The 8962-nt window shown below is 37.6% G+C and overlaps 1 long non-coding RNA gene across 1 annotated transcript; it reads left to right on the top strand.

Moving 5' to 3' along the window:
• The first annotated feature begins 3808 nt into the window (after positions 1-3808).
• LOC122489626 lies at positions 3809-8537 on the top strand. Its single transcript, XR_006298953.1, has 2 exons — positions 3809-3926; positions 8153-8537. It is a non-coding gene; the product is annotated as an uncharacterized LOC122489626 (long non-coding RNA).
• The last annotated feature ends 425 nt before the right edge of the window (positions 8538-8962 follow it).

The raw sequence follows: 8962 nt of genomic DNA, 5'->3' as shown, positions 1-8962 counted from the left end.
GAATATTACTCAGCCATAAAAAAGAACAGAATCTTGTCATTTACAACAACATAGATGGATCTAGAGTATAATGCTAAGCAAAATAAGCCAGCCAGAGAAAGACAAATACCATATGGTTTCACTCATATATAGAATGCAAGAAACAAAACAAATGAACAAAGGGAAAAAGAGACAAACCACAAAACAGGCTCTTAACTATAGAGAAAAAACTGGGAGGTGGGGGAGGGGAGAATAGGGGAAATAGGTGATGGAGATTAAAGAGTACACTTATCACGATGACCATTGGGTGATGTATGGAATTGCTGAGTCACTATATTGTACACCTGAGACAAATAGAACACTGTATGTTAGTTATGCTGGAATTAAAATAAAAAACCTTAATTAAAAAAATGGAGGGCCCATCTGAGGGCTGAGTTACCACCTAGGACCTTACTATGATGGTTCAGAGGGAAAGAGAGTCTACTTTGTGGGGTGGCTATAGGAATGGAGAGTAAGTGATGAGAAAGGGGCATTCCTGGCCAGAAAGAAAGTTTCTATGTCTGTACTTTGTTGTATCTCCCAGATTACACAACCTCAAGTCTTGCACTGTACACATTTTTGTGTGAATAAATGCATAAATATTTCTTTTATATCAGTCTCTAAAATATTTTAGTAGTATTTGATTACTTACTCTCATTTTGTAGCAGCTTAAGAGTTTAAAGAATATTTAGTTACTACCATCAGGGACAGTAAATAATGCAACTTCCCTTTGTATATTTTAAGGTGGAACTCTGATGTATGAACAATAGGGACAGAGAGTGGGGTTTAAATCAAACCATTGCTCTCTCAAGTTGTTGTTGTTAAATGCAAAGATTCCCTGGTCAAAATTCCATGGTCGAAATTGACGGAATGAATCTGGTAGAGACCAGAGCTATCCTAAGATTCCTAGCTGCAAAATATGACTTGTATGGAAGGAACATACAGGAACAAGCCTGGTAACAACAATCACTTCTTACTTAAAACAAAATTAAAAAAAAAAAGAATATCTAACCTTTAGGCATGTTAGCAATCGTAATAAATGCTAGATTAATCATAATAGACAATAGATTAACTGAAAATTCTTTTCTTATTTTTTAACTTCATATTATGGGAAAACTAACACACATCAAAGGAAAGAGAATGGTAAAATAAACCCTATTTACACAATGGTTACTTTCAACAATGATCAATTCATGGCCAATTACACAGTTTATTTCATTTTCTGATTCTTTATCTAGTACAAAAGCAAGGACAAGAACCAGTGAGGGAAATGGGACTCTTTCTCATGAAATCTGTTGTTTGCCTCCACTAGGTGGGAGTAAAGCACAGGGTAAAACACAAGAACGAACAGATTTGGGGCGTGAATGTGAAATTGATTCCAGAAGTATCTTTTGGAAACCACCTCGCTAGTCTCCGGCACACCAGATAGCTTCCCAGTCTCCCAGACAGTCTAAATTCTCACGTACACACACCAGTCCTTTTGCAATGGGCAACTTGGTCTACAAACCAGCACAACAGTCTTGTCTTAATCTGGATTTTATTTTGTTTTATTTTATTTTGTTTTATTTTATTTTATTTTATTTTATTATATTATTTTTTATCTGGATTTTAAAATAGCAACCCTAAATTGTAAATTATTGCACGGAATTAGAAAACCATTAGTTGGTAAACAACAAACAGTCCATTTTTACCAAATGTGGTGTGTTTTAAATAAATTTCTCATCGTTTTATTCACAGAATGCATTTATTTTCAGAAGGTTAGCTTTAAACTTTTTAGTGCAGTAAGATTTTTGAAATGCATCTTGTATTTTTAAATCTTAAAATAAGTTTTCTCTTGCTTTCTAGCAGATTCTAACTGCCAAATTTCTGCTGATTACATCCCTGCAGTGTAGTTTAACACAGTCTTCTGTCTCAGTATTTCCTGGCAATTAGTTGTTAGATATTGAGGTTTTATCAGACTCAAATACTAGTGGTTTTTGCAAGGCTATTTCATAGGTATTGGTGCATTCCCTTATCAGGAAGCAAAAAAAAAAAAAAATGTCTGCTCATCTACTCTTTATGATCTTAGCCATTGGCATTCAATGCTATCATTCCTTCTGCATTTATTATCTAGAATACTCCTATAAAGAAAAACTCTCCTTTACTATCTGGTTACCTGGAGTACAGTTTCTCAAAGGAAATGCTAGACCTTTGTTTACCAATTTTCCAAATGAGTTGCCTCACCTGATTCCTACAATTAATTATTTGTTATTGTTCTAGTATCACTGTGATCTCATCGATTTAAGTACCTTTGATGTGTTTCAATTCATGTTAGTTGTTATTCTTATTTATGCTCGAATTGTCCTACCTTTGGCCAGTGGGAGCCAAGTGGCTCCTGGAAATGTTTGACCTTGCTCTAGTGGTCTCTGATAACTCCCTTATTACCTGGTATAATATGATGATCCAAATTAATCCTGTACATCTCTTGTTCCAGACCTGGACTCAGCCATTCCTTGAAGGAGCTGTGGTTTTTAAGTACATCTTTCTCACTAATGTTTAAAATGGAAAATGAACTAATAATTTTTACGCGCCTTCACTGGTATATCATTATAATGAAACCTTGTATGTGTTACATATTTTATATTTTAAAATTCTTTCAACTACGTAATCCCCAAGTAACCCTAATGCTCAGAATGCTACTGGCTCTCTACTGCTGCAGACACTTTCTCTCACGGTTCTGTGAGTTGACAGGGATCCGCTGGATGGCACTAAGAGTCTCTCATGCAGGTCCTCACTCATATGTCAGGCACCTGGGTTGGGAGAGCTGGAACAAAGGGCCTGGCAGGGTCTCTCTCTCCCTCCACATGACTTCTCCCTGAGACCAGCTTGAGCTTTTTCTTCCATGAGGTGGCTGACTTCCCTTAGAGCAAGTATGGAAAAGGATCGGGTAGAAGCTGTAAGGCTTCTTATGACCTAGTCTTAGAAGTCTCAGAACATTGCTTCCCCACATTGTGTTGGTCAGGCAAGTCCCTAGGACCCATTCAGATTCATAGGGGAAAAAGAGACTTAGTCTCAGTGGCAGGAGTAGCAAAGAATTTGAGACCATTTCAAGAGACTCATTGCTATTCTAGGTTAAAGCTAAACGAACTGTGGCTCCAAAAGATTAAGAGACTCAATGTAGAGCAGGACAGAGGTTTTCCAATGCCCAGACCAGTAGTAGTCTTTTCACTATGCCATGGTGCCTCGCCTAATGTAGTACCTATTTTTCTGTTCATTCAGGCATAGAGATGTGAGTGGCAAGGGGGAACCTGTTGAGTAAGTTCTGTGCCTTCCTAAATTGTTCTACTAAGTTTGAGAACCTTCAGTCCAGATGGAGATGTTGTTGGCAGCATAGAGGTCCCTAGTTACCTCTCCCCACCTTGTATAGACATGGGTAATTTCATTGTTATAACATTTAAGCAGCCAAATACGATCTTTGCCTAATTTATTACTTTAGGAATATTTTAATACATTGTGTTTTAATTTGCATTCATGTCACAGGGTTGAAATTCACACCCACATAATTGCTCACATATTTTAGTCCTAGAATTTTCCTTATTTCTCAAATTGATCTTAATATCTCAAAGAAACAACATGCAAGTAGAAATACTTGCTTTTAACTCATGAGACATTGAGATACCTGCTAACTAGGCAGGTTAAACTGAGGCATTAGTTAACATGTTTCTTTGGCTCATGAAATGATGGTTCCTTTACCTGGAACTCTTTTGATTTATCATCCCTTCTCTAGGATTGACATGTATGTAGAGGCCTTGAAGGATCTGAGTGACATGATTATGTTCTTTCCACTCTCTCTGACTGGAGAGAAGGCAATGAATCTTGAATACATCCTGGAAAGAGCCACTACAAGATTCTTCCCTGTCTATGAGAAGGTAAGTGACAAACTTCTGCCCTGCTCTATGACATGGATCAAGGAGGAGAAAAAACAACTAAACTGAAAATAAAGAATGTTATTGGTGGATAAAGGTCCCAAAATCACTTTGTGGAAGCAAAATTCTTCCCCCAATTACAGTTATAAGACAAACCTGCCCTTCTTCCTCTCACTCTGGTCTTCTGCATTATATATTTTTAAGGATTTCATGCATAATTCCAGCAATATTTGTAGTTCTAGTGCTGACAGAATTTCAGTTACTTGATTTGATTATGGAATAAAACAGAGTCTTATAAAGAGGATTCCAGAGGGAAAATTCCACACTAATTAGAGAGGAGGGGGTGGAAAGGATGGATATTACTTCTAAAATACACTGGATAGTACAGGGTCCAGGACAGTTTATAAGGCTTATCAGAATTCTACACAATATTTTAAAATTAAGTTAAGAAACAAATTGTTATAAAAATAACACTATTTTTCATCTGTCCCCACATCTTTAACAGCTGAAAATAATGTCTGAAAAGCTTGAGCTTTAAGCAAATACTTAGTGCCAGTCCTAACACAAGGGTTGGTTGACTTCTTTAGTATCAGTGCTCTTAACCTACAGCTGCATTCATTATAATATCAGTCAACATAGGGAAGCATCATGAAAAATGTTAGGGGTTTGGTAAAAATGAGACAGATCAGTTTTCCAAACCTAACAGCAATGCTGGTTTAATCCATCCTTTCTGGGTTGAGTACCAATGGTTGTAATTGAAGGATTTAGTACATACATTGAAATATATTTATATCAACAATTTTACAGCTTAATCATATAATGTAGATTGTTTATTTGATATTTATGTATTTTGTATAGATGATTGATACTCTAACTTCCTAGGTTATACTTTTTCATGTATTACATTAGGTGAGTTATCAGTCCCCTTGGTCCAAGATGGAAGATGAATCAAACTGAATAGTCTATACCTCAGACTTTCTCAGTATCATTTGTTCAAAATCATTTAAAAGATAGTCTGTGGGGCACCTGGATGGCTCAGTCAGTTAAGTGTCCAACTTCAGCTCAGGTCATGATCTCACAGTTTGTGAGTTCGAGTCCTGCATTGGGCCCTGTGCTGACAGCTTGGAGCCTGGAGCCTGCTTCAGATTCTGTGTCTCCTTCTCTCTCTGCCCCTCCCCAGCTCACACTCTGTCTCTCTCTCAAAAATAAATAAATGTTAAAAAAATTTTTTAAGTAATCTATTCTGGTGTAATTAGCATATAATTTAAGAGATTTTTATCCTACAGTTTTACCAATAATGGCAATGGAATCGATGTTTAACACCGCTATTCCCAGGACTTAAGTGTTTGTTGTGGGATACTATGAAAAACAGAGACTTCTCTGGTGGTTAAAAATAGTATCAACAACATCATCACCACCAAAACGGTGCTAATCCTATGATGGCTCATTTTTGTTTTGTGCTTACTTTGTGCCAATCACTGTTCTATACATTTTGCATGCATGATTCCATGTAATCTTCATAACTCCATCAAAGATGTGCCAATGTTATCCTCATTTTGCAGATGAGGCAACCAGAGCTTAAAGAAGCAAAGTAACTTGCCCAGTGTCATACAACTAATAACACTGAAGCCTACAGTCAGGTCTCTCCAGCTCCTGATCCCATGTCCAAGCAACACAAAATCACAGAGGTTTAAGGCTAGAAAATACTTTAGTGACCTTTCTACTCCAACCTTTTATATTCAGTTGATTTTAACACAAAGTGACCCATAAGTCAGAGCCTTATTAGAAGAAAATTTTCAGGGTGCTTGGGTGACTCAATCGGTTGAGCATCTACTCTTGATTTCAGCTCAGGTCATGATCCAAGGGTCATGGGATCAAGCCCCACCTCAGGCTCTACACTAAGCATGGAGCCTGTTTGAGATTCTTTCTCTCTTTCCCTCTGTCCCTCTCCCTCTCTTGCACACACACACACTCTCTCTAAAATAGCATAAAAATGTTAAGAAAGAAAAGAAAATTTGTTTATAGAAACGAGGCATGTGTCCCTTTGAGAATTGTGTTCTCCTACAAAGAGCAGCAAATCTAAGGAGCCTGTCCTGAGATGGTGCGAGGAGAGAATTATGATTGCAGACCCAGGAGAGCCACCAATCCAGGCTGTGAGGGGTAAAATTGTTCTATAAAGGTTCATAGAGAAGGTACAGGGGATATAATGGAAAGAAGACAAAGGTATATGTGAGATTAGGCTGTTTCTGGTGTTCAGAATACTCAGGAGGATTTGGGCTAGTCCACCTCTTTTAGATGAACAAACCGAAGCCCTCAGAGATGGGATTTACTTGTGCTCACACAGCTAGCCAGTGGCCAAGATTAGGGAACTAGGTCTCTAAACTTTTAGAAGACTTTCTGCCAATGACACTTACTTTAAATTATCTTTCTAGGTATAATCCCTAAATCCTCTAATTCTTTTCAACTATGATGCAGGCCACGGGCAAGATTTTCTTGTGGGCAACCAGCTGAGCTGGGCCGATATACAGCTGCTTGAAGTCATCTTAATGGCTGAAGAGTGCAAACCCAGTGTCCTCACAGGATTCCCTCTGCTACAGGCAATGCTCTCCAAATAACTCCCAAGAACTGCAGGAAGAATGAATTTTTATCATTTGCTTATTCTTTCATTCAGTCATTCTCATTCTTATTCTCATTCTTATTAGCATTTAAGAACCTACTAACTTCTTTGTGCCAAGCTACAAAGATACCCTCAAAGAACACATCTAGTGGGTGAGACAAGCACATAGACAGATAACCTCAATATAAGGTAGGAAATTTAAAAACAAAGTAAGATACAGGAAAGTAGAGGAAGGTCATGTGGGCCAGCATGGGGATCTGGGGCAGACTTCTGGCAGGACTCAAGTCTCAAAGGTTTTGCCCAGAATGTAGCAGAACCTCAATAAAATGGCTTTCTTTCTCTAGATAAGGTGACAGGAAAACATTTAAGATATTCTTGTCCTAACACAGCAATTGTTTAACAATAACCAGAGCCACTGACTATACTCTTGTGTGCTAAGCATTGTACCAAGCACTGAAAGCACATTACTTCATTGATTTTATTTCATCCTCAAATGGGTAGGAAACGACTCCAAGAGGTCAAAGAACTTTCTTTCAAGTCACACTGTCAGTAGGTGACAGGACTGGTGCACAAACCCTCAGTCTGACTGATTCCATGGCCTGTGTTCTAAGACACTTTGCTATGTTGGTGGATTCCTTTCTAGCCTTTTAAATATATGCGTATTGAAAATAGTTGTATTCCAAGTTATGGTAATTCTGCAGTCTCCATTTCCCACTTCACATTACATTATATGCATGTTTTGGTATTTTTATTTAGTTTGCCTCATTTTTATACAATATGGTATTATATTTTTGAACATTTTCATGATTATATAATATTCCATTTACTGTGCTCAGAATAACTTGCTATTTGTTATTTATTTTTGAGAAAGAGAGGGAGAGAATAAGCAGGGGTGGGGTGGGCAGAGAGAGAGGGAGAGAGAGAATCCCAAGCTGGCTCCTCAGTGTCAGTGCAGGGCTCGGTGACGCAGGGCTCGGTGACGCAGGGCTCCGTCTCACAAGATCATGACCTAAGCCAAAATCAGGAGTCGGACACTTAACCAACTGAGCCACTCAGGTGCCCCAGAACAACCTAATTTAAATAGTGAAAATCATAACAACTTAAATATTCAATACCTGAGGAATGTCTACATAAATGAAGATACATCTATTGGGTAGAATTTTATGCACTTACCTAAAGGCATATTTTCAAAGATGACATAACAACATGGAAAAATGCTTATGACAGAAAATCCTTATGACTTAAGGACTTGTATTTATTAGTTAGACATCAGGATACTCTGGAGTATTTGCTTTTATGAACAATGCTGCAACAGCATCTTCATAGTTATAAATTTTTCCATATTTAAGATGATATCATTAGGATGCAATCTGAAAAATGGGGTCAGTTGGTTACAGCCTATGAACATTTTTGTGGTTCTTGAGAAATATTGCCAACTTGCTTTGTACAAGGCATAACAATGTATGAAAATTCCATTTTATCCTCTACCTCCACCAGCCATGAGGAATATAATTTTTAAACACTTTCTCTCGGATGCAAAAATGTGCAATGTTTGTATTTTGTCTATTTTGCCCGATTCTCTTTTCATGGATAGTATACTTCTGCATTTTAGGAGTTCAAGGCCAGAATCAGCTGCATTCCCACAATTCACAAATTTCTCCAGCCTGGAAGCCAAAGGAAGCCTCCACTAGATGAAGGCTCCATTGAGACCGTGAAGAACATATTCAAATTTGAACATGGCATGTTTCTTAAAAACATGGGTACTATAGTAGCCGAGTATTAACAAACGAAGAGGTCTAAAGGCCTCGGCACATCTCACTTCACATTTGTAGCAGTACCCACAAAGGTATCATAAGGTCACTTTGATAAAGATAGGCAAAAGGAAATAAACTACCTAATACTGGCCTGTAAATCAGACAACACTTTTTCTGTTTTTTATAAAACAGTAGAACACCAATCCATCAGAATCATCCAAATAAAGATTCTTCTGCATTCTACTTATTGCAAAAGAGTACAATCCTGAGTAAGCCAATGGGTATTGAAGACTTCTTTAAAAAAGGAAAAGCCCCACATATATACCAGCTATCACGCGTTTCCACATCCTTTTGGGAAAAGTCCAGGACAGAGCATAGCTTCAAATTAGTTTCTTAAACGTTCAACCACTAGAGTCTTTTACAGATAGAGCATATATTTTTATCATCAACTTCACACTTAGTTTCTACTTTAGTAATCTAAACTTTGAGTGTAAACTGTTGTCAGTCCAAATCTGAAGGGTCTTCTCAGTCATCTCTATAGTCAGCAAATACACACAGAGCACCCCAGTGATAACCACTTTTTCCAACCTTCTTGTGGTAACAACCTCTTTGCGCCATTAGGATAAGTGGTTTTTTTTTTTAAAGAAGAATATTTTTATTTGGTTAAA

Source organism: Prionailurus bengalensis, chromosome B2 (assembly GCF_016509475.1).
Source record: "Prionailurus bengalensis isolate Pbe53 chromosome B2, Fcat_Pben_1.1_paternal_pri, whole genome shotgun sequence".
Lineage (NCBI taxonomy): Eukaryota > Metazoa > Chordata > Mammalia > Carnivora > Felidae > Prionailurus > Prionailurus bengalensis.
This window is presented reverse-complemented; position numbering and strand designations above follow the sequence as displayed.